Source organism: Felis catus, chromosome F1, assembly GCF_018350175.1.
Source record: "Felis catus isolate Fca126 chromosome F1, F.catus_Fca126_mat1.0, whole genome shotgun sequence".
Lineage (NCBI taxonomy): Eukaryota > Metazoa > Chordata > Mammalia > Carnivora > Felidae > Felis > Felis catus.
The window spans coordinates 6,803,209-6,829,837 of record NC_058384.1 but is presented as its reverse complement, the minus strand read 5'-3'; the positions used below and the strand labels follow the sequence as shown (position 1 = coordinate 6,829,837).

Here is a 26,629-nt window from a genome sequence, read left to right as displayed (position 1 = left end):
CTGTGGCCCTGGGTGGCCTCCTTCCTTGGTCACGGAAGACACCTCTGAAGCTCACGGTAGGTGGGAATCTGGAAACTCCCTTCCTTCTCCCCACAGGAAACTCAATGTTGGGAGTGAGTTTGGTCTTCCAAGCTTGACTGAAACACAAGTATAAAGAAACCCTTCTAGAAGATGTCTGCTTCCAACTCTTAGAAAATCAAACAAGTCCAGAAAGTTGGGATATGCCGCAGCTCAGTTGTGTGTCTTCAGAGAAGCCTATCCTCTTCGGGATACAATGTCATGGTCTGGTGTCCTCTTGTTCGCAGGTCTGCGAGAGTGACAGGAACAGGTGACTTCTTCGTGGGAGCCTGTGCTTGAAAAACCATGTCCCCTTCCAGTGGCAGGGGCCAGTAGCAGGCTGCATCTATTAACATACTTCAGTCATGGGAGGTTCCTTCCTGAGGGAGAGCCAGCGGAAAGGTGTTTTAACTTTGCATTTTAATACTTTCCCAGTTTCCATGGAGACCAAGGTAAAGCAGCTGCACAGAATTTCCTTGTGGAAGGCAGAGTGACATCATCGTGCCTGAGGAGACATTTGTGGCTCCCTCCCGCCTCCTCAGAGCACTGCCCTTCTGGCCCCTCCTGGAAGCTCGCCATAGAAAGTTCTATCCTCCTTTCCATGGTCTCTCTCAACTTGCGAGTGAATGTTGCTCTAAAGTAAAGTGAAATTAAATTTTTACATGCAAGGACACATTTCACTGCTCACCTTGTTCATTTTCAGAACGCCCATTGGAAGTGCAAACAGAAGTAGCAGCAGTAAGAAAGGAAATGATAGGGCTCCTTAGCCACGCCAGTTCCTTAACAGCCATTTGTGTTGGAAGCAAATTGTGGCTGGAGTAGAAGCTGGCCTTTGGGGCTCTCGGTGCCCTGTTCACTCAGCCTCGGCCGCATACTTGGCACATACGCCCCTGGAGACTCATGAACTCCTATGCATCTGCTGTATGGGAACCCTCTGCTCTGCGGATCAGGATACACAGGGCGTGTGGGACACAGAATGGTGGACCAGCGAATTGTGCATTTCTTTTGTTTGTTTGTTTGTTTGTTTGTTTGTTTTGAGAGAGAAAGAGAGCAGGGGAAGGGCAGAGAGAGGGAGAGAGAGAATCCCAATCAGGCTCCCAACTGTCAGCACAGAGCCCCATGTAGGGCTTGAACTCAGGAACTGTAGAATCACAACCTGAGCAGAAATCAAGAGTCAGATACTTAACCCACTGAGCCACCCAGGTGCCCCGTGGATCATGCATGTCTGCTCCAGCCATGTGTGTGTCTATCACCCACCCCTGCCCGCTCACAAAACACACATGCACAGATAACATCGCTCAGGATTTTAAAATGACAACAGCAGAGCACTAAACCCCTGGTGTAGAGCCCTTTAGAGCCCAGAGGCATGCAGGAGGGCACAGCCCATGAAACCAGCCCTGAGTTGGAGACGTGGGCTCCTCCCTCTGATGCTTTGTGCGGGCCAGGCAAGTTCCCAGGGAAGCTTCCGTCTCCTTCTCTGTCAACTGAAGGCAAAGCATTAGCTTCAAGGTGGCTTCCAATATAAAAACTCTGTGCTTCCAGACATAGGACTAACCTCAATCCCAAATGCTGGTTTAGATGGCCCAGCACAGAGGATTTGAGGCAGCCACTGCCCAGAAATAACCTTGAGCACTTTCACCAGCTAGACATAGAAGCACCTCACTAACATCTTGGCTTTCCCGCCCCCCCATCCACCTCCCACTGCAGCTCAGTTTGACAGACTTGCTTGCCTGAAGACCCCTGTGGTATTTGTTTAAAATGGGATCCTGAAGGGGCTCCTGGTGGCTCAGTCGGTTAGGCGTCTGACTTCAGGTCATGATCTCATGGTTTGTGGGTTCGGGCCCTGCATCGGGCTCTGTGCTGACAGCTCTGAGCCTGGAGCCTGCTTCAGATTCTGTGTCTCCCTCTCTCTCTGTCCCTTCCCACTCATGCTCTGCCTCTCTCTCTCTCCCTCTCTCTCTCAAAAATAAACATTAAAAAATAAAGAAAATAAAATGGGATCCTGACCCCCACCCCACCCCCACCTCTCACCCAGTCTCCCAGAATCACATTCAATAGGCCCTGTGCCCTTTTTACCTTCAGGTTCATTTGAGAAACCTAGTCCTCCAATTAAAAGACTCTTGCATGAGCAATAGAAAATTCTTCAAAAGATACCCACTTTACAGGGTGCCTGGGTGGCTCAGTCAGTTAAGTGCCCGACTCGGTTCCAGCTCAGGTCATGATCTCATGGTTCACGACACTGAGTCCCACACTGTGCTCTGTGCTAACAGCATGGAGCCTGCTTGGGGTTCTCTCTGTCTCCTTCTCTCTCTGCTCCTCCCCACTTGTGCTCTCTCTCTCTCTCTCTCTCTCTCTCAAAATAAATGAATAAAACCTTAAAAAAAAAAAAAAAGATGCCCATTTGACTCCAAAGCTGACTTCTCATCTAACCAGAACATTGATAATTTGGTTTCACATTCTCAAGACCCCATGATCTGTGTACTGCACAAAAGGAGGCGGGCTCAGGGTAAACAAAGGCACGGTGGAAGAAATGAGAATGGCCAATCAGCAGGACAGTAAGGAGCCAGGCTGCTGAGCAAGGAGGTCACAGTGAAGGACAGCCTCACTCTGGGTCACAAGGAAAAGAGCCAGCCACGCAATACCCCCCCACAAGCCTGAAGCAGTACCAGAGTCTGAGAGGTGTGTTACTTTCAATTAAAACAAAACTCGGGGCGCCTGGGTGGCGCAGTCGGTTAAGCGTCCGACTTCAGCCAGGTCACGATCTCGCAGTCCGGGAGTTCGAGCTCCGCGTCGGGCTCTGTGCTGATGGCTCAGAGCCTGGAGCCTGTTTCCGATTCTGTGTCTCCCTCTCTCTCTGCCCCTCCCCCGTTCATGCTCTGTCTCTCTCTGTCCCAAAAATAAATAAACGTTGAAAAAATAAATAAATAAATAAATAAAATAAAACAAAACTCTAGTGAAGTTTCTTTCCGATACACCTGCTACGCAATCTTCTTGCTCATTCTGCAACCTCCCCCGCCCCAACTGCACTTTGATTTGCATTGTGGGCAAAATTTTTCTCGGTCTTAAATGGACTCATCGATTCGGGCAGAATTTTACCTTCCTCAGTGGAGCTAAGTCAGTAAAGTGGGAGGTTTGGCTCCTTGGTCTAAAGATAAAGGCTGATTGACGGAATGTTTCACTTTGAAACCAACTGTAGCGACCTCATGTAGACACAGCTAAGGTCCCTTCTCAACAGGGAATGCCTCCAGGGGACTGACAAACCTATTTCCAAGAAATCAATACAAAAGAAAGAAAGAAAAAGAAAGAAAGAAAGAAAGAAAGAAAGAAAGAAAGAAAGAAAGAAAGAAAGAAAGAAAGAAAGAAAGAAAGAAAGAAAAAGAAAGAAAGAAAAAGAAAGAAAGAAAAGAACAGTGATAGGGTAACTCACAACCCCCTGCACAGTGGGGATGGGTTCCATACCTGCTCAGCCCCTTCCAGAGGGTCTGTCGACCCTGTCTCCCCAGATGATGACTCTTTCTGAACTCATGTGGCAGAAGCCACTGGAAGAAAACTTCATGCCAATTTGGCAATAGAGATTGTGTTTGTTCTTAAATAAGAAAAGAGCTGTGCTGTCTGCCCCACTATGTACATTACAGGAGTTAAGGTAGGCAATGAGTGAGGGGCAGAAATTTTGTAAATAGGGGGAAGAAACAAACTTCCTGGTGGACTTGTTTGGAAGCATTTTGATGGCAAAACTCTTGAGAGTGAAGATAAAATTCATCCATGAAACCCTCTTTATGTTATTATTAACACCGCGTTGCCTTTTTCATGGAATGGTAACTCCCTGTGCTGTTTCCCGGAGAAGAGAAAATCAGTAGTTAGCTCTCAGAATTACAGCCATAATTTTTCTCATTCATGCCACAAAGTTTGCCCTTCATTCACCTATTATTTACTGACAGTGCAGAAATTTATCAGAAGCAGAAACTCACAATAAAAAGAGAAGCTCCTTTTTATAGCTTGATTTTACCATATTCCCCAAAGAATGAAAGCTATTATCTCAGTAAATTTCTGCAGTTTGGTTTTAGTATTAAATATTAAATAAATATTATGAATTTATAAACACTGACTTTGGCAGAAACCTCCACAGCCTCATAACTTAGCATATATTCAGATGGGCTGATTTTGCTGTGAATTTGTTCTTCTGGAGAATAATGTTACATAACTGCATTTACTCTGTTTCTGTTTCTTAAGTAGCAGCGTAAGTCCTTAAAATAATTGAGGCTTAAGATACCATACGGACAGCTGTTGGATTATTCACCCCAAATCTTAACCCAGTTTCCTATTGTTGCTCTTGCCTTTTAAGTAATAAAGAGGGCCTATGCTTTCAACAAATAAATACTGAGTACCTACTATTGTGCAGGTGCTATTTTAAACATTGTAGGATACACAGGGATGAGCAAAACAGATTAAAGTCTCTTACACTCTAGCGAAAAGAGGTGAAATAAACAAGTAAATGAAGTTATTAATTTCAGAGAGTCATAAATGTTTTGAAAAAATAATATAGGGTGATGCCAGCCTTAATTCACAAATGTGTTTGCATGATGATATGCATAAAACTGGGTATCCTCATACAGTGGGTCTGGGGAAAGAGCATCCCAGGTAAAGGAAACAGCATGTGCCAAAGCCCTGAGGCAGGAAAGCTATTGGCAAGCTTAGAAAACAAAGACCAATGAGCTAGAGGATGGCGAGCACCAGAGAGAATGGAAGGCAGAGAGGGAGAAGTAGCCAGAGGTCAGTGCACCCAGGAGTCTGTAAACCAGCAAGGAACTTGGGTTGATCAGACTTGCAATGGGGAGCCACTGGAGGGTTTCCAGCAAGAAAGTGACATGATCTTGTAACGCAGGATCATGTTCTGATGGAGCTGAAGAATGGAACCCACGAACAAGGTTAGGAGCACAGGCACCAAGTGTATTAGGGCGAGAATAAACAGGGAAAAAGGCTCCTTAGGGAGGACGCCGGTTTAGACAATCATCCAATATATCAGGAGGGAGTGTAGCAGCCTGGTTAAGTGGCCAGACACATTCTACAAGAGGTTCTTAGACCAGAGTCCTGATTTAGGGCCATTCGGGGATGGACATAGGGAACCTCAATCTCTTTGCTTTGTTTCCTACAGAAGAAGTAACTTCAGTAGTTAGTAGGGGAACTGATGAAAAATAATAAAGCTAGAAACCCATCCTGGTCTATGCGACATTCCAACACATGTAGTCTTTACAGCCAGCTTTCCTTGGAAATGGTCCCCAGTTGGGTTGTAATTCAGTCGGGTAGTGTTTTTGACGGGTTCTGAGCAGAGGTCTCAGCTAGAGAAGAGATGTGGAGGGGATCACATTAGACCAATGAGGAGGCAAACTGACACAGGAGTCTTTAAGATTGGAAGCCGTCTGAGGGACTTAGGTGGCTGTACTGTGCCCAAGACAGACAATTTTGTATAAGAATAAGAATAAAGAGAGGGCATCAAGTTTCTGAGTCTTATTACCATTCTGGCCAGGGTACTACCTTCCAGCCAAAGGGCAGGCTTTCTCTTCCCTGTAGAGTAGCCGCAGGCTAGAGGATTACAGCCTGAGCAATCGACATGAAAGTGTTCCAATAAGACCCTATTCCTTGAAAAGCCCCCAAAATGAGAGTAAGGGAACAGAAGAGGAATTAATCACCGAGTTTGCTCTGGGGCTCAGGGTCCAGATGAAAAGACTCAAAGCCTCATATAAGGGTGTCAAAATGATGAAATTATAAAGTGGGGTTCATGAGCAGACAGCTAAGAAAGAATTCTTGAGACATTTTGGTACAAAAAAAGGTGATTTTATTCTAGCGCGAGGACAGGACCCATGGGCAGAAAGAGCTGCACCAGGATTGTGAGGAGAGACTGATGGTACACTTTTAAGTTGGTGGGGGTTAGTGATAGCATACATTTCTAAGGAATTTGAAAGCAAGGATTTCAGGACCTTGAGGGGCTAGCTGCTGTTAAGATAAGGTTACTTTTAGGGGTGCCTGGGTGACTCAGTCAGTTAAGTGTCCAACCCTTAATTTCGGCTTAGGTCTTGATTTTACAGTTTGTGAGTTCAAGCCCCGCACTGATTCTGGCTCTGCACTGACAGTGTGGAACTGCTTGGGATTCTCTCCCTCTCTCTCTGCCCCTGCCCTCATCTCTCTCTCTCTCTCTCTCTCTCTCTCTCTCTCTCTCTCAAAATAAATAAATACACTTTTTTTAAAAAGATAAGGCAGGGTGCCTTGGTGGCTCAGTTGGTTAAGCATGCAACTTTTGAAATCGGTTCAGGTCATGATCTTACAGTTTGTGGGATCAAGCCCCGTGTTGAGTTCTGTGCTGATGGAACAGAGCCTGCTTGGGATTCTCTCTCTCTCCTCTCTCTCTCAAAATAAATAAATAAACATTTGAAAGAAAGAAGAAAGAAAGAAAGAAAGAAAGAAAGAAAGAAAGAAAGAAAGAAAGAAAGAAAGAAAGAAAGAAAGAAAGAAAGAAAGAAAGAAAGAAAGAAAAGGAGAGAGAGGGAGGGAAGAGAGAGAGGGAAATAAATTAAGAAATAAGAAAGAAAGTGAGGAAGGAAGGAAGGAAGGAAGGAAGGAAGGAAGGAAGGAAGGGGAGGGAGAGAGAGACTGAAAGAAAGAAAGAAATTAAAAAAGGAAGGAAGGAGAGGGAGGGAGGGACGGAGGGACAGAGAAAGGAAAAGAAAGAAATTAAGGAAGGAAGGAAGGAAGGAAGGAAGGAAGGAAGGAAGGAAGGAAGGAAGGAGAGGGAGGGATGAAGGGAGGGAGGGAGAGAGAGGGAACAAAAGAAATAAATTAAGAAATGAAGGAAGGGGGGTGCCTGAGTGGCTCCGTTGGTTAAGCATCCGACTTCGGTTCAGGTCATGATCTCAAAGTTTGTGAGTTCTAGCCCCATGTCGTGCTCTGTGCTGACAGCTCTGAGCCTGGAGCCTGCTTCAGATTCTGTCTCTCTCTCTCTCTCTCTCTCTCTGCCTCTCCCCTGCTTGAGCTCTGTCTCTCTCCCTCTCTCAAAAATAAACATAAAAAATTCTAAAAGAAAAAGAAATGAAGGAAGGAGGGAAGGAAGGAAGGAAGGAAGAAAGGAAGGAAGGAAGGGAGAAAAGAATTGCAAAACAAAGGAAGACTCCAGACCAGAGGAAAACTAAGAGAAAAGAGATAGTCTATGAAAAACATTCTCTGTTTCTCTTCCTATGTGCAGAGGTAACTGTAAACATCTGAAAATGAATCTAACACGCTCAACTAGGAAGGATGTAATTTGCTTCCTATTTCCTGTTCTCTCCTTTCCATGTGAGGGGACACAGGGAGTAGTTGATGAACCAAATGCCTCAGACTGAAATTGTGGGTGGATATTAACACAGCCTCTGAGGACAGAGGAGACTCAGCCGGACAGACAACTGGCATGGACCTCAGGTCTGGCCACTGCTCACACTGCCACCACCTCGCCGTCTTCGGAGCCAAATCGGGAAGTTCAGTTTGACCTCCATCACCCTGCTGTCTCTGTGCAGCCACCTGCCCGTCCCTCTCCCGGGGCCCAGCGGGACTGCAGGAGAAGACTAGAGATCCATCCAAAGGAAATTTCAGTGACCTGTTGAAGCTTAAAACATGAGGCCCCAGCAAAGCTCCTTTCTTAATGTCTTCTGCTCTCTCGGGAATTGGAGTGTCAACGAAATGTACTGCTTGGCCAGTGAGAGGGACAGAGACAGCTCAGCACGGCTGGAGGCCAAGAGAAGCCTGAGAACAGTGTGTCCAGGGTCTGCTCTTGCGCATGCTCCCCTCCCCATGGGGGATGCGCTCCAAGACCCCCAGCGATGCCTGACACCGGGCATGGTCCTGACCCCCATATTTACTGTGTCGTTTCCTGTACGTACATACCTATGAGAAAGTTTAATTTGTAAATCAGGCACAGGAAGAGATGAACTACAGCAACTAACAAAACAATTATCACAATATTCTGTGGTAGAGCTGTCCGCAGGGGTCTCTCAGACTATCTCACTGTGCTGCACTCACCCTTACTGTGACGATGTGAGATGGTAAAATGCGTATGTGATCAGATGGCGTGAGGCGAATGACGTTAAGCGTGTGACCTAGTGCGAGGCTCCTGCTGACGTTCTGAGGAGACATCAGCGGGGATCATCTGTTTCCAGATCACGGTTGACTGCGAGTAACTGAAACCCCAGATAAGGGGGGGACTGCTGTGCTCCATTAGTCAGGCCTGCATAAGCTGCCCATTCGGGGACCCAGTGCCAGGACCACACAACTCCTGACATCTGCTGAATCTGCCTGGACAGCTCCCTCCCGGGTCCTGAGGGGAAGACAGAGAACTGCCGCTCCCTTCTCCTCCCTTCTCTCTCCTCTCTTTACTTTCTCTCATTCTCTCTCTCCTCCCCTTCCCTTCCCCCCCTCCTCCCACTTTCCCCTCACCTCCCTCCCTGCCCCCACTCAAAACCATCGACGCAAAAAGTGTTTCAAGACCCTCCAGCTCTCTCCAAGTCTAAGACAGCGAATCTAAATTTCTCCAAAGAAGAGGAGAAACAGCCATCCATCGTCACCCGCTTTCCTTGCCCCTGGATCACACACATACTCTTCCCTCCCCTGCACCCAGCAGACAGCGGTCATCACTCTGGGCCTGCGATCGGAGTTATTACCACCCTGTACAAGGCTAGGTCAAAGCTCCCTTCGAAATTCACTGAACTAAGTTCTTGCTTCTGACCCACCCTTTCACACTAGTACTTAAAAAGGCAGTAAAAAGCCAAAATAACTCCAAAGACCTGAGAAATTGACAGCTTGGCTATTTGGGGGCAGCACATTGGCCTGCGACTAGATTTCTGTATTTCCGGTCCAGGTCCTGTCCAGGCACATGTTGGGGCCTGTGGCTCAGTCGGTTGAGACTCCGACTTTGGCTCAGGGCATGATCTCACCGTTTGTGAGTTCGAGCCCCGCGTCAGGCTCTGTGCTGACAGCCTGGAGCCCACTTCGGATCCTGTGTCCTCTTCTCTCTCTGCCCCTCCCCTGCTTGCACACTCTCTCTCAAAAAGAAATAAATATTAAAATAAATAAATCAACAAATAAAGGCACATCTTTCTGTGAGATAATCATGCCAAGGCAGTTGGTCCTGAGTATCTGTGTCACTTGTGCGATACATGTGTCTGGCTAACGGATACGAAGCCTGATATTCCTTCCCAACCTCTCTCATCTTTCTATTCCAGCACAAAATAAGGTCACGTCCAACACATCCACGGAAGAGCTCTTACGTTTAATGTGTTTTCAAGTTGCCTTCAGTCACTTTCTTTGGCACATAAGAGCCATTTGGCTGTAGATACTGTTCTCTCTCTTCTCAATTCAAAGACGTCATTTTTCGAGATGAAGTTTTAACCAGAACGAAATATGCACAGTTCTTTGCACCCTGTTCTTTCAAGCACTCCTACTACCTACGTCTTCCACCCTGCTCGGCTGACCCTTCCATTCATTAGCCAGTTATTCCAAGAAGCATCTCCTGGGCACCTCATGTGTGGTAGACACCGGGCAGTCCCTGGGTCATGAAGATGAATCATCTCTGCCCACCCAAGCCCAGAATCCATCTGGGGGAACAGTTGTGAAACTGCCCAAATAAAACAACACCGTGTCAAAGAGGGAGGTATCATGGGATGCCATGGGAACACAGCAAAGGAGAAACCAGCTCGGCCTGGGTGAGGCAAGGAGGGCCCCTCAGAGAAGGTGGTAGGAGAAGACGATATTTACTCTGGGTCTGAAGAAAGCCTAGATGTTAAGCAGATGGGGATTTGGAGGGGAAAGTGACCCAACAATGACTCATAATTACGGGTGTCATTCTCACCCCCTTCATTCCAGCCTCAGACCAAGTCCCAGGTGGTCCTCGCCAAGAATCTACACTTGACTTAGTCCCTGTACGCTGAGAATCACGGATCTGCCCTTGCAAGAACCCCCTCATTTATGCAGGTGTAAGCCCACCAGCACACCTGGGTTTTATTTTCCCCCATTCCACCTCAAAATAACACAAATCATTTCTGAGAGCATCCTGATTCTTCACTTTAAAGTTTCCTTGCTAGAGGCACCTGGGTGGCTCAGGCAATCGAGCATCTGACTCTTGATTTCAGCTCAGGTCATGATCCTAGGGTCATGGGATGGAGCCCCACATTGCACTCTGTGCTGGACATGGATCCTGCTTAAGATTCTCTCTCTGTCTCTCTCTCTCTGTCTCTCCCCCCCCCACCGCCCCTTTCCCCCCTCACTCTCTCTCTTTCTAAAATTAAAAAAAAAGGATGATTTTGATTGTTTAGAATCACAAGTACATCGTTGGTGGCCAACCAATTATCATTTAGAAGACCACACATAGAAACTGGCTGGTTCACAAAATTATTGTCTGCATCATGGAGGGTAGTTTGGGGAGAAATGCTTTGTAAACTGTCAAGAATCCTTTACAGAAAAGGGAACACATAAATCAGTAGCAACCCTTTTCATCTGTGTATTGGCTTTGGGAGACACGAACTGGCAGGTGGCTGTTCTTAAGAGGCTGTTTAAACATCTTGGATGGAAAAGGTTAGTTAATAAAACGACCAGCCCAGAGATGCATGTTTGTGGGAGGCAGTTATTGACCTCAGTGTTCATCTGTTAATGTTGAGGTGCAGGTAGAAAGGCTAACCAGGCAGCTGGACAGACAGACTGAAGCTTGAGAAAGATGAGAGTCAGCTATAGATTGGAGCGATAACTGTGTGCATCCTGGACATGACAGCTGCCCGTAACCCACAGTCCACTGCCCAAATGTCTTCGAAGACTGTGATAGTTAAGAAAGGTGGTTCAAGTTTCCTTCTCATGTGCAGTGCGAAACACAGGGAGCTCACTTCTTCTATAGATTCCCAAGGCAGGGGACGTGCAGATATCATCGTTATCACAATTTTTCCTTTCACTGAATTTTCTAAGACCCTCATAATTGGTTCATTTTGACTCCCCAGAGCACCCCTAACGTGATGTACCATACTTTTATGTGTGGTAGTAGGGAGCAAAATCAAGCCAAGCCCAGAACCAGCTTCACCTTGAAAGTCAGACGTACCACCCTCCCTCATCAGAGAGCTTTTCTCCCCGAGGGGGTTGTGCTCAGGTGCTTGGCTAGTCCCTGTCACTAGCATCTCACCTCCACCTCCTCCCCCTACTCAGAGCTGTGCAGTTTCTTTCAATCCAATCCTGCTGCCTTTTCACACCTCCTTCCTGGATTGCCATCACATCGCAAAATTCCTCTCCCTTTACTGTGCATGTGAATTCAGTTCTACCTTGTAATTAATGTTGCCCAACAAGCTGTGTCAAGGGAGTTTCACTTTTCCACCCACACAAGGCCCCTCAGGGTCCATCAACCACTGGGAAAACCCACCCCTGAGACAAATTATGGTCCTTCTGCAGAGGACAAAGGCAGTGGCCAATATATTTGGAAAGACATGCTATCTTCCTACTATGCAGAGAAAGCAGAGAAGATTGAAACTGTTTATTACATTAATTTTATTGCTAATTGTATTAGCCATCATTTCTAAAGCCCATTCCATAAGCTGAGCTAAGAATTGTGATAAATGTCTTATATGCATGGCACTGACTGAACCTCACAACAACCCCACTTTACAGATGAGGAAATAATGCTCAGAGACCCTAAGCATCTCACCCAAGGTGACACAGCCATTGACCAGAGACTGAGAGCCTGCTCTGTCGCTCTCCTGAGGCTATACCCTCATGCTGCACTCGGTGGTATGCTAGTAAATGTCTAACAACCGGCTCTACAGAAGAAAAATCCCTGCTTTGTTCAGTTTGCCAATTTCCATGGTGAAAATACTCCCACCAAAGCCTATTTCAGGCTATTTCATGACATCACGGAACACAGAGTGGAGAAAAAATGGAGAGCAAGTAGCATATACCATTATATATTCATTCCACCAATGGACCAATAACTTTAAGAGCATGCATAATACCGAAATGTAGTAAGATAATTAGAAAGTAATAAATTTTACATATTTATTACCTGTTTTTAATATTACTTAATTATAAGCTTCAGTAGTTTTAAGTTTTAATAATAGCTATGTTTAATCAGCTTGCCGGGGTGCCTGGTTGCTCCTTCAGTTAAGCCTCCAACTCCTGATCTCAGCTCAGGTCTAGATCTCAGGGTTGTGGGTTAAAAATCAGCTTGCAAAATTCCTGACAACTTACCAGTTGGCTCTAACAAGCCAGTACGAGCTGTCTCTAGAATATACAACTGCTTCTTGACTGTACCTCAAATACCCAGACTAGGAGGAATTAGGGAAGGAAATAACATCAAGATGGAAAAAAAAATCAGAAATGTGTTCTATGAGGAAGTACAAAATTTCAGGAAGCTGGGACCCGAATTGGGGAGGGCAAACACTTGTTAAATATCATGACAATGCTTGGAGTTTGGACATATTTGTCATAAGTTTCAGAATTTGGTTCAGCAGACAAGATGATTAGGGGAAACATGTGGTTGCTTGATTATTGATCACGGTGAAACTATAAACAAATTATGAGCCTGATGACTTCTCATAAAGACAAGAAAATATAAAAGAAAATAAATGTAATCACTGTGGATTTAGGAAATGTTTGGCTTGGTTTGGGGAAAACAGAATGATTTCAAATCAACTCCAAATATCTTTTCATTCATTATCAATTCTGAAATATTTTCATATTGGAACATTCACACAAGGAATTTATAGCAGCTAAAGACAATAGTTTTCTAAAACTTTTCATATCCATTCCCTTAGGGGTGGAGAGGAGGATCCGTGCGTGTATGGAATTCGTGCTGTGGTAGCTGGGGAAACAGACCCCAGGTTCATGAGGACAGGCTCAGAGACAGGAGCCCAGGGCCAGCCTCTGCTTTTTCATTCACTGGCTTTTTAACTTGGGACAGGTAACTTGGCTTTTTGCTCCCTCGGTTTACATGCCCCCAGGATATTGATAATCCTATCTGCTCTTCCTGGCTACTCTTGAGTATGTAGCCATTAAAATAATAGAAGCCAAAGTTCTTGGAATCCAGTTCCCCTTGAGAAATACTGATTGGGCAAAAGGTGCTTAGAGAATGAAAATCTATACGCAATATATTCATTCCTGTTGTCATTTCTTATTCAAGAACATACATTGGCCAACTTGAGGATTTTAAAAAGAACCCATGAACACCCAGAACATGCAGAATGTTCTACACAGTGTCCTGAAATTCAAAGAAAGGGACAGGGTTACACTGAGAAAATGATTTTTGTAATGAGAAGACCCACCATCAGGACCAGCTCTAAAAACAAGACAAATTCTATTCCCTGACAATGGTTTTCTTTGTAACTTTAAGAAACTCCTTCCACTGCAAATAGAAAGCATTTAGGAGATAAGTATGTGGTGAACACAAGTCAAGATAAAAGCCTACAAGCCTTTTCCACACTTTCCAGCGAAGCCACCGTTGGTGACAAAGTTAGTTTTAAGTTGGACTCAAGGTATTTAACCTTGAGTGTCTGGTTTTCATTTGCATAACAATAAGTTCTGGCTGTGTGCACTCTGTCCAAAGATCTAAACATCTATTGTGACTTGGCTTAGTGGCCTGTGTAATCTAATTTAAAACGTAAGGGTGAACTTCACGTTGTCGCTCGTCAGTTTGCTGTGAAGTCGGTATTAGCATATTATTGTGTTCTTGCCGTCATTTATCATGGATGGCTCCTTCCAGCGAGAAGAACCCGTCCCATCACGGTGTCTGGTTCAAAGATAGCCCTTTACACGTGCCCAGACTGACACAGGGGCCGGGGTGGGGGTGGGGTGTGGCAACAGAGTAGATGGTACTTGGAGAGACGGTAGGCTTTAAAAGGCATAGAAATTTACATTTTTTTATTTTATTTTATTTCATTTTACTTTTAGAGAGAGAGAGAGAGAGCAAGCAGGGGAGGGACAGAGGGAGAGGGAGAGAGAATCTAAAGCAGGCTCCATGCCAAGCGAAGAGCCCAACTTGGGGCTCGATCTCATGACTGTGAGATCATGACCTAAGCCAAAATCAAGAATCTGCTGCTTAACCAACTGAGTCACCCATGTGCCCCTGGAAATTTGCATTTAATCTAAACTCTGCGTCTCACTCATGAAAATGTGCCCTTGAGCATGTAACCTGATGTGTCTGAATTTTAGTTGCCTCATCTCTACAATGGGAATAGTGACTCAGTAAACACGTCCTGGGGTAGCTGCCTTCTCTGCAAACACAGCACTGTGGGTCCCCAAGAGCCATGCCTGTACCAAGTCACCTTTCCACCTCTGCCTCAACCAACTCATCCCAAGGTGACACCTGGCTCAACAACAGGTGTCTTAGTACAGCAACAGTACTAAACAAGAACACTAAATCGAACACAGATAGGGTTTACTGGGTGCCAGACACCATTCTAAGTGCTATTATTGTTTACATCTTCAGAACCAATCTACGTACAAGGACTGTTGTCATCTCCATTTATCAGATGAGGAAACTGAGGCCCAGAGATGGGGCTGTGGGGAGAAGATTCACAAAGAGCTGCCTCTCAGACCCCTGGGGATGCCCAGGCTCTGACCTCTTCCAAATCTTCGTGGTCCAACAGTTTGGATTCCATGGGGGACAGGGCATTCCACGCTCCTTCCTCTTTTTGCTATGATTGCCTAAGAAAGTGGTTGTTTGCAAACCAAAAAAACCAAAATCTTGACAAATGCAATATTTACCATCAGTATTGTTAGAAATAGCTTAACTAAAGCAGCTAACAAAAGGCCTAGCACAGTTACGAGAGAGATTCTAGAAGAGTCTATCACAGAAGCATCTCAACCATCCGAGGCCCTCCAGCCCCCAGGAGACAGCTGCAGTACTCCTACTACTAGTGGCTCTTGAAAGATTGTTCCGTGCCCTGCACTGTGCTGAGGCTTTGCTTCCATTACTGCCATTTGAATTTGGGGAGTTGCCGATGAGGCAAGTATTTTCCCTGTTTCTATTTTGCCTGTGGAAGAAGGCAATTCTGGTCCCTTTCTTCGCTGCCCCTCCTCCCCTTCTTCCACTGAGTGGAAAGAAGGTCTGACTTAGTATAAATAGCCACAGACTGCGTTTGTTAATGTCTCTGAGGAGCTGACCAACATGAGCAAGAGAAAACTTGGCTTGTTTTATAGACGCTATAACTTACAGAATGTGAAAACCGTGAGGCCACTCATACCTAGAGCATCTGAAGCCAGAAATGTTGTTCACAGAAGGAGCCGGGACCCTGATGTGGACAGAGTGGAATGAAGAGGACAGATGAGAGGCAGAGCTGGGGAGAGAAGAGGCTCTCCCACACTGCCACACACACTCTGAGACTTGATGAGAAAAGAAGGGCCATCATCTGGGTGCTAGAGTACCCACCATCTGTCAAGGCCAAGGTGGTGCCCTCGCTGGTCGCAAATGGCAAGACCCACAAGATGCTGCGGGCAGCACCGAGAGTTTCCTTATAAATGGGGGTACTTCAGCGGAGAGAGGTTAAGTAATTTGCTTAAAGTTACAGAGCTAGAAAGGTAGAGGCAGACGTGAAACCAGCCAGCAGATTCTGGAATCCACACTCTTAACCCACCACTCCATATGGTGTCCTCATTGGCTCTCTATAGAGAGAGGTAATAATACCATAGGTATGATTACAATTATTACCTATTACAATAAGTAATAATACCATAACATGTACTTGAAATTACCTACTGATGTTCATGGACCTACGTGATTGTTCCAGGTTTCATACCTTGGAGCTTTTCTTGGCTTGCATTTGCTCACCTAAGTCCCCCCAAATGTGCAAATCCGCCTCATCCTTCAAAACTGGCCTCAGATGCCAAGCCTTTCCCAGTCCCTCAGGCCCCAGGATCCTCCTCCTCCTGACGCCCCCACGGCACTTTACCTCTAACCATATAAAATGGATTCTGCTTGGCACGGAGCTGGGTAGGCATGTCCGGTCTCCCCTGCTAATGGCAGCTCTCAAGTGCAGAGGTTTTTTATACATCTCGGGCTTTCCCCCACCCCCACCCCAACACACACACACACACACACACACACACACACACCATACCACCACCACCAGGACATTGCCTTGCGATTGGAACACAAGAAATACAAATTATAAATAAGTCCTGGGGATCTAATGTGCAGCATAGGGACGTAGGTAATAATACCATAACATGTACTTGAAATTGGCTGAATGTAAATGTTAAGCGTGCTCACCACAAAAAAAGGAAGTAATAACTATGTGAGGTGATAGATGTGTTAATTAACTTGACTGCGGTAATCATTTCACACCGTGTATGCATAGCAAATCGTCACGTTGGGCACCTGAAATACACACAATTTTTATGTGTCAATTATACTTCAATAAAGCAGGGGGGAGAAAAAGAAATATGTGTTGAGAGAGGCAGGCATTCAGAGGCTTCAAACAACACACACACCACAGCCTCCAAGAAAATGTCAGAAGTGAGTCTCTGCCCCAGCACCATCCGTCAGGCTGGAAGGGCAGCCTGAGTCTTCTGAATCAGCCAGCCTCAGGAAGCTTCTCCCAAAGACAGGGATATGGCATCTTATGAATAAGTCATCTGCTGACTCGCTGGCTACACAGGAATAGTTAATTTGTTATCTAATTTAAATGCACAAAAAAGGAACCTGAAGGAAGACAGGATCTGTGTTCCCCTAGTGGGACCGATGGAATTTACCACATTTACTCTGGTAATTTCCCTTGGTGCCAGTTTGGTACAAGGAACCGCGTTCCTAACCTTACAGGCCTCCGGCGCCCCCCTCGTGGCGACCCAGCAGGTGCCCCACCCCCACCCTCAGGAGCCAACCCCCCCCCCCCCGCTGGCCCGCAGGATGTCACTGCGGCTTCTCCCAGCTGCACTCGTGCGCGAGGCACCTGCTAACCCACCCCATCACGGACCGTGCCAGCGGGCTTGGACCAGGGTGTCGCTGAGAGGCCCTGTTCCAGAAAGCCTGACCGAAAGCCGTCTGGGGAAGCTCGGCCTTAATGTGGCTTCGCCGTGTTGCTGCTGAATTTACATACCTATTTGCGGGGGGTGATTGCAAAACTGCTAAACAACGGAGGAACAAAAAAGTGCTGTGCTCTTTCTCCCTGGTGGTCGGATGTGGGTTTGCACCTGGGCAACGAAACACAGCGAAAGGCAGGGCGGGTTTTCCTGCTCCACTCACCTCCCTGCCCACAGGCGACTCATGAAATACCTGCTCCCCTTGGAGCTGCTTTCTGAGCTCTGGGTTCCTCAGATGGGTCGCATGACGGCACTCTTCTCGCGCCTCCTTTACATCGGGGAGACGCGGGCTTACTGCAGACTTGCCTCTTCAGTCCTGCCACGGGCCTGCAGATTTCAGGGCGCAAGCGATCGCTAACTCACCGGTTCCAAAAACCCAGCCTTGGATTTCGTATCTCTTTTAAGCTCCGTTAAAAAAAAAAAAAAAAATCACCCCAAAGGCCAGGAGCTGGACCTCCATTTCCTTGAAAGGGCATATCTTATAGCCCACCTCCAGCATCACCCAGAAAGCATCCCCAAACCCGGGATGGGCCGTCTGCCACAGTCCTGAGTAATCACTCTAAAATACAAGTCTATCTTTGTTGCACATCTACCTCCTGTCTGGTCCTCTGTGAGGAGAAGGAGGGCAATCCAGATGCAGTTGTGGTACAGGGTTCAAGCCAGCCACAGGGAAGCACCAGCTGCAGGCTCAGGGGCTATAGAACGTGGAGGAGAAAGGGAAGCAGGAAAGCCGGTGGTCAGGGACACCTGGGCGGCAGTTCAGACTGGAGCTAGAACTAAAAGAACGGATTAGTGCACGGCTGGGGGAAGAACACTCTGGAAGAGAAGGGAGCATGAAGAACAACTCTGCTCTGGTGCAGCTGAGATGGAATGTCACTCTGTCCGAGGAACAGGTCTGGGAAAGGAGCAAGATCTCTCAGAGGGTCTTGACAGGATCTTGAGAGCATGCGCCTGGAGATTTAAAGTTGCCCTGCAGACCGCCTGGGTGGCTCATTCGGTTGAGCGTCCGACTTCAGCTCAGGTCACGATCTCACGGTTCGTGAGTTCGAGCCCCGCGTCAGGCTCTGGGCTGATGGCTTGGAGCCTGCTTCCGATTCTGTGTCTCCCTCTCTCTCTGCCCCTCCCCCATTCATGCTCTGTCTCTCTCTGTCTCAAAAATAAATAAACATTAAAAAAAAAAATTTAAAGTTGCCCTGCAGACTTTTCCAAGGTTCCTCACGTCTCCGCCTAAGTGGGCCAGCTACTTTTTTACATCTCTAGATATATTTTTCACTTAGATACCAGGCGCCTAGCTAAAGCCTGGGCAAACATTTATTGAGTGTTGGCTGGGCCAGGTGTCCTGCCCGGGACAGGAGCATTGTGGATGAAAGTCCTGGTTACACTCGAGAAGTCCCAGCATGTGGAGAGGGATCCACAGGGTCACAGTTAGTGGTTATCTATGTGGGGCAATGGCAGGACGCTTTTATTTTCTTAGTTGTAATTTTTAAATTTTTTCCCAATTTTCTGCCAGGAGAAAAGATTACATGGTGATAAAGATAACAACAATGTAGGGGCACCTGGGTGGCTCGGTCGGTTAAGCATCTGACTTCGGCTCAGGTCATGATCTCAAAGTTCATGAGTTTGAGCCCCACTTTGGGCTCTGAACTGACAGCTCGGAGTCCGGACTCTGTGTCTCCCTCTCTCTGCCCCTCCGCGGCTTGTGTGTGCACGCACTCTCTCTCCCTCTCTCAAAAAATAAATAAACACTAAAAAAAAGTAACAATATATAACAAAATATCTGGTGTGATACATGACATGATAGGGGTAAGAAAAGGGGTTTTGGGGGAAAAGGGGTGAAACTTCCCTTGTGCCATAAATAAATAAATAAATAAATAAAACAAAAGCTGCCGAGCCTAAGCCAAAGTACTTTGAGGACTAGATCATGTTCAAATATATTCCTACAGAGACCCTGTTCGGGAAGGTTCTGAAGCTACCAGGGAGAAGGTGACTAGGGAGAGTGTTGTAAATGCACAGGCCTTCCCGGGCTGAAACATTGAAACGGAGCCCAGGGATCAGCCGTCTGACATGAGCGAGGCTTTGGGCTTCCCCGCTCACTCTGAGAAGGCAGCATTTGAAGCAGGAGACCCAGCCCCGCCTTCTCTTAGCAACTCCACAAGTGGTTCCCTGTCTTCTGCCCTCTGCCAACAGCCTGCGAGCAGAGTCCTTTAACTCGCGCCAGGGACAGGGTCCCCTGGACAACACCTGCAGCCACATCCCCAGAGGACGTCTCAGCCCCTGATGTCTGTTCCCACTGTCCTCCCTCTTTCCCCTCACTTGTTCTTCTAGAGGCGGCAGAAGGTGGTGATGGGGTTTAGAATTGGACTTTTATTTCGCTATTTATTGTCAGATTTTAATTTAAATTCCAGTTAGTTAACATACAGTGCAATATTGGTTTCAGGAGTAGAATTTGGGGATTTATCACTTATGTACAACACCCAGTGCTCATCCCAACAAGTACCCTCCTTAGTACCCATCCCCCATCTAGCCCATCCCCCACTCACCTCCCTCCAGCAACCCTATTTGTTCTCTGTCCCTAAGAGTCACTTGTAGTTTGTTTCTCTCTTTTTCCCCCCTTCCCATATGCTCATGTGTTTTTTTTAGAGCTGGGCTTTTAATTTAATTTTATTTGTTTTAATTTTTTTTTCAACGTTTTTTATTTATTTTTGGGACAGAGAGAGACAGAGCATGAACGGGGGAGGGGGGGGGGGGGAGGGGCAGAGAGAGAGGGAGACACAGAATCGGAAACAGGCTCCAGGCTCCGAGCCATCAGCCCAGAGCCTGACGCGGGGCTCGAACTCCCGGACCGCGAGATCCTGACCTGGCTGAAGTCGGACGCTTAACCGACTGCGCCACCCAGGCGCCCCGAGAGCTGGGCTTTTTAGACCAGACTGCTTTCTGCCTCCTCCTTCTGCTGCCTCTGTGACCTCAGGCTACTTACTAACCACTCTAAGCCTTCAGAGCTCACTTTCACCATCCGTATAATGGGTATGTGGGTGAATGACAAGACTAACAGAGATATTCCAAACTTATTCCTAACCAGTCTCTGTGCTTCCGCGGCTACCCCCAATCTCAACTTATATTTAATCACAGATATAAATAACAATAACAACAACAAATAATTCTACAGGTCTTCTTACCAAAAAATGGCATTCCCCAGGCAGCTCTTTACCTCCCACTTCCTCCTCCCTGGAAGAAGCCACCTTCAACTCTTTAAATCTGCTGCATTTGTCTTCATGTCCCTAAATAGCCTGGTGAGTCTTAGGCATTAACTTGATTTTCCAAGGCAGAGAATGAGGACATGGCTCTTGTATGTACCCCACCCCCTAGTCTGTGAACCCCTAGTCACTCTACCTTCCCAACTTTTTAATTTTGACTTGATTACTAACTAGGATTTCCATTATTGTGACTCAGTCACAGCTCTTACAAGGGAATCTGAGATATGGGGCAGGGTTTGGTTTGTCAACGTTGGGGGGTGAGGGGTTGGGTCAGCGGCATGTGCTGGGTGAGGGCACAGAATTCTACAAGCCCAACGAGTCCAAAAGTCAACAAGTCCTCCTGAGAAGCAGTTCACAGGAGGCTTACATCCCGAGACCCCTGATCCAGCAGACAGCCAGAACACGACAGCTTCTATGTTCATTTCCCTTATGTACAGAACCGCGATAAAGGTGAATTTATAAATGGGGCACAGTAAGAGATTGGCCACAACAAGTAATAATAAAATAGAACAATTATCACAATATGCTGTAATAAAAGTTATGTGGACATGGTCTCTCTCTTAAACTATCTTGCAGGGCTGTACCCACCCCCCTTCTTCTTGTGATGACGTGACTCCTATACCTAAGAGACAGGCATCTAAATATTTGGTGACGTTGGTGATCCTCCAGGGCCTGAAACCTGAGCCCTTGAGGTAGCCCTTTGTGAGGAAGCTAGTATTCCTCACAAGCCAATATAGCTATGGAAGCTAACATTCCATACCACGATGTGGAAATGTTCTTCCCTGGTGGCCCAGGCATTCCCACATGGCTGTGTCCTACAGAGGACACCAGTCTTTTAAGACTAGAGAAAAAGGTCACTGGGAAGCACCTCCTTTGTGCTTTTTCCCTTTAACAGACCTCCATCCACATCCCAGCACAGTGTTTACTGTGGTGCTTTATGCTTGGTTGTCTCTTTAGGTGCCTCCCCCGCTAGACTATGAGCTCCTGAGGATATAGGCTGTGCTTATTCATTGTAATATCCCAGATAAATGTTTAAGAACTCATTAATAATCAATCGCTACAGTGAATCCAGGCAATAGCCATAATAAAACTGCAAATAATAAAATTCGGGGCAGCCTATAAATAAAGTAGTAGACAGAGTCGACTATTTCTTTCGTTCTTAACAATAATAAGTGGCTATTAACCAGGCTTAGCCACGAACTAGGCATAGAATGGAAAATTAAAATTGCATCTGTAGAAACAGTACACTTTATTGAAAATTGCTTTAGAATGCTAAGGAAGACTGACGCCCTTAGCGTCACTAAGTGACTAAGTGACTCAGTCCGTTAAGTGTCTGACTTGGGCTCAGGTCATGATCTCGCGGTTTGTGAGTTCGAGCCCCGTGTTGGGCTCTGTGCTGACAGCTAAGAGCCTGGAGCCTGCTCCAGATTCTCTCTCTCTCCCTCTTTCTCTGCCCCTCCCCTGCTCATTCTCTCTCTCTCTCTCTCTCTCTCTCTCTCTCTCTCTCTCTCCTCTCAAAAAATAAATAAATAAATAAATGAACATTTAAAAAAAATTGGGTCGCCTGGGTGACTCAGTTGGTTGAGCACCCGACTTCAGCTCAGGTCATGATCTCACGGTTTGTGGTTCGAGCCCCACGTCAGGCTCTGTGCTGACAGCTCGGAGCCTGGAGCCTGCTTCCGATTCTGTGTCTCCCTCTCTCTGGCTCTCCCCCGCTCACGCTCTGTCTCACTCTCTCTCTCAAAAATAAATAAACATTAAAAAAAAAAAAAAAGACTACGATGAGGTCTGTCTCAGAGGGATCAGCTTCCCCCGTGGCAGTGATAGAGTTTGGGGGTGATGGAGGGTTCGTGGGATCCAAGAAGGAATTCTTGAAAACATCTTTGGTGCAAAAAGGTGACTTTATTAAAGCATGGGGACAGGACCCACAGGCAAAAAGACCTGCACGGGGGTCCTGACAGAGAACTCATTATACACCCTCAGGTTGGGAGAGGGTCGGGGATAGAGTAAGTCTCTAAGGAATTTTGGAAGCAAGCTTTCCAGGACCTTGAGCGGCTAGCTGTTGCTAGGGAAACACCATTTATCGCCGTTTAATAAAACCTCAGTCATGAGACCCCTCAGATGCATATCAGGGGACCATAAGCTTGAAGCATGATTGCCAGCATAAATCCTGAGGCAGCTGAGAAAAAGAAGCTGGACTTACAGGGTCCTCGAGGTTGGGACAATGTTGAGCCATGGTTCTCTTTTGCCCCCAATAGAGTCATCATTGAGGCAGCTGAGCTCCTAGAGGGAGGTTTCAAGGACTTGTCAGTGGGCTGCAGGCAGGAAGGGAATTTAATTTTTCATTTGCCTTAGTTTCCCACATCAGCAGGGCAAGCACTTAAACCCCTTTCCTGTGTTCCTGGGTAGCCAGGAGTGTCTGAGGAATATCACATATTCCGCCTGGCAAGTGGGGTGCCAACCTATATTTTGCCCTCATCCTCCCTCACCAACAGCTCCACACACATTTGAACCACAGCACACAGCCACACATTTGGAAGGCCAACAATCATTTCATTACCTCCTCCTCCCTTCCCCCATCTTCCCACACACGCACTAATGGGAAGGGGCACTCCTGCCCTGGGCAATGTCACACACAGCCCGTCACCCAGCGTTGCTGGCCTTCCACTGATGCTTGCAACCCCTCCCAGACACCCTAATTCAACAGCACATCATGTTCAGTTGTCAGAAGTCAGCAAGCTTTTAACTTATTTTTTTAATGTCTATTTATTTTTGAGAGAGAAGAGAGAGAGACAGAGAGACAGAGCATGAGTGGGGGAGGGGCAGAGAGAGAGAGAGAGAGAGAGAGAGAGAGAGAGAGAGAGAGACAGAATCTGAAGCAGGTTCCAGGCTCTGAGCTTTCAGACAGATCCCGGTGTGGGGCTCGAACTCACAACCCGCCAAGATCATGACCTGAACCAGGGTACGATGCTCAACCAACTGAGTCACCCAGGTGCCCCAGCAAGCTTTTTATTTTTAAAATTTAAGAACCCTCTTCTTTTAGCCTCTTCATATTTTGTAAAGAAATTTCCTGTAGCCATCGAAAAAGAATCGCCCAGCTACTTATTTTCTATGGCATCTACCTTTTCAGATGGAAGACTCAACATCATTCATCCATTAAATGTATGAACTCGAGCTCCAAACTGAAGTCAGACTTCTCAATCTGGCTGCTTGTCCCTGCCCCGCATCAGCCATACACTTAGTCTAGGAGTCGTGGATACTTTCTGAAAAACTCTGACACTTGTATTAAATCACACTCCCCCAGCACTGTTTTGCCTGAGCTTGACCAAGTGAGATTTACGGTTCTTATCCTCTCCCTTAACCTGTATCTCACTGGTGCCAATAAATTAAACAACAACCAAAAGGTGGGCTGGTAGAAGAAAACAGGAAGATAGGGTTCAAATGAAAGTGGTTGGTTCCTTGCCCCTCTCACGTGTTACTCTCTAATGTGTATAAACCCCAAAGGCCTTTTGGCTCATTAACTGACGGCACCTTACCTGGCATCTTCCCTCAGAGAATCCACATTGCAAACAGTGATACCCATAGATCTATGTGAGATTCCTGTTGTCTCTCCTCAGTGGAAGGATTTCAACCTAAGTAGAGAGATAGCAGATCAGAAACTCATCTTCAATCAAGTGAACCTTCTAAAGCCAGTCTAGGCTGTGCCGGCTGAGTGAAATATTCTTACTGTCGCAGGAGAACACGCAGGGGAGTCCAGGAGAACAGTCTGCCTCCTCTTTTTGTGTGAAATTAGAGCACAGACCTCTAACTCTGGTGCAGAGAATGCAGAATGCCGCGGAACTCCCAGAAGGAGTTTGTTTGCAGAGAAAAATACACTTCCTTTGGCCCAGGGGTGAGGGAGGGTTCTCTTTACAGAACTCGAAATGTACAGGCTAATGGCACTGGGTATACAGAGGACAATCACTCAGTGCTGTTGGCTAGCAAATAGCTTGAGAAGCAGTCTGAATGCTCCCAGAATTGGTGATTTTCTAACCCCTTTCATCCTGTCTTCAGTTTGGCATTTGAAACATCCCCCTCAGGAACTCTGTTTGAAAGAATTGCATCATTGTGGATTCTTTTAGATCCTTAAGAAGCCTTATAATTTCCTTGACTTCAAAGGCTTGGGGTCAGTCCACCTCAGATGAGGAATGTGAATGTTAAGAGTCTTGTCTTTTAAAATTGAAAAACTTTCGCCTTCACACTGGGTTGACAGTCACTGAGCTCAGGAGAACTGAATCCCCTTCCCCTGCTTCCAGCTGATGTCCTGGCCACCCAGGTAACAAGAAGGTTCCAGAAAGTATAGGGCAGGGCCCACTTCCTCTTTCCACAAGTCTTAACCTATTGTCTCTAATTTTTAGATGTCTTGGGCAAGGTGACCAATGCCTCTTATAGTGCATTCTATCTTTGTGACCTTTCTTGCATAGGGATCAGGTAATGGGTGAGAGGGGATTAAAAGTCATCAAAATGGGCTGAATTGATTGACACTAGAAATGACAGGTAATCATTGACCAGTGAATATAGATGACACACAGAGATGAGATGGGAGAGGGGAAAAAAGAACCATTGGGACAGGATTGGAAAGAGCTTGGGGGGAGATGAGGGTGAACACAGATGATGGAGGAAAGTATTATTGGGGTAGCTGTCATGTTCATGAGTTGCTGAGAAGCAAGTGACAGAGATTTCTTTTAACTTTTTTAATGTTTATTTATTTTTGAGAGAGAGAGACAGAGTGTGAGCGGTGGAGGGACAGAGAAAGAGACGGAGACAGAGACTCCAAAGCAGACTTCAGGCTCTGAGCTGTCAGCACAGAGCCTGACAAAGGTTTGAACCCATGAACCATGAGATCATGACCTGAGCCTAAATCGGACACTTAACCAACTAAGCCACCCAGGCGCCCCAAGAGATTTAAAAAAATTTTTTGAACATTTATTTATTTTTGAAACACAGAGACAGAAAGTGGGCAGGGTTGGGGGGGAGGGAGAGAGACACAGAATCCAAAGCAGGCTCCAGGGTCTGAGTTGTCAGCACAGAGCCTGATGTAGGCCTTGAACCCACGAATTGTGAGATCATGACCTGAGCCAAAGTAGGAAGCTTAGCCGACTGAGCCACCTAGGCGCCCCTGCCCTGAGAGATTTCAGTACGCTTGCTTCGTATTAAGAATGGCTTGGAATTATTCATAACATTGAACTTGCTTTTCTTTTTTTCTGTTTATTTTTTTTTTTAATGTTTATTTTTGAGAGACAGAGAACAGAGCATGAGAGATGGTAGGGGCAGAGAGAGAAGGAGATACAGAATCCAAAGCAGGCTCCAGGCTCTGAGCTATCAGCACAGAGCCTGACATGGGGCTCGAGTTCATGAACTGTGAGATCATGACCTGAGCCAAAGTTAAACTCTTAACCAACTGAGCCACCCAGACACCCCTAAATTTGTTTTTAATGTTTATTTACTTTTGAGAGAGAGACAAAGCGTGACTGGGGGAGGGGCAGAGAGAGACTGAGACACAGAATCCAAAACAGGCTCCAGCCTCTGAGCTGACAGCACAGAGACCGATGCAGGGCTCCAACTCAGGAGCCATAAGATCATGACCTGAGCCAAAGTTGGATGCTTAACCAACTGAGCCACCCAGGTGCCCCTCTTTTTTTTTTTTAATGTTTATTTATTTATTTTTGAGAGAGAGAGAGTGAAGGAGAGGCAGAGAGAGAGGAAGACAGAATCCCAAGCAGGCTCCATAGTGTCAGCGCAGAGCCGGATGCAGGATTCGAATTCATGAAACCGTGAGATCATGACCTGAACTGAAATCAAGAGTTAGAGGCTTAACTGACTGAGCCACCCAGGTGCCCAGAAATTGCTTTTCAAATACTGTTGGATGTCAAGGGGCGCTCCTGAGAATGCCATGCTGCGCTGAGCCCCTGGGCCACCAGGGAGCTCAACTTAGGAGTTAAGGGGGCTGTCACACTTTTGTCCAAGTCTACTCTGCCCTGTTGCAGATGCCTTCAAATGCATCGTGTTGTTTTATTTACCACAACATTGGCGAATAAGAGGCTCCTCCTCAAAATTTATTTCTATAGAGTCTGAGTGTTAGGCAGGAAATCTAATCCTATATCAAAAACCGATTTTTTTTAATGAAGGAGAAATCTTCTTTGATTTCCAAAGGTTTTATTGATTAATTTTAGGACTTGGGTATGGACTTTATATATTTATTTCTTTATATAAAA

The 26,629-nt window shown here is 46.4% G+C and overlaps 1 long non-coding RNA gene across 1 annotated transcript in view; it reads right to left on the bottom strand.

Moving 5' to 3' along the window:
* The window catches only part of LOC123382866, a 55,891-nt gene extending 31,579 nt beyond the window's left edge, over positions 1-24,312 (bottom strand). Inside the window, exons 1-2 of the long non-coding RNA XR_006591956.1 lie at positions 24,103-24,312; positions 23,912-24,007 (exon numbers count right to left, since the gene is read on the bottom strand). This is a non-coding gene — a long non-coding RNA (uncharacterized LOC123382866). The remainder of the gene's footprint in view (positions 1-23,911; positions 24,008-24,102) is intronic.
* Positions 24,313-26,629: the final 2,317 nt, after the last annotated feature.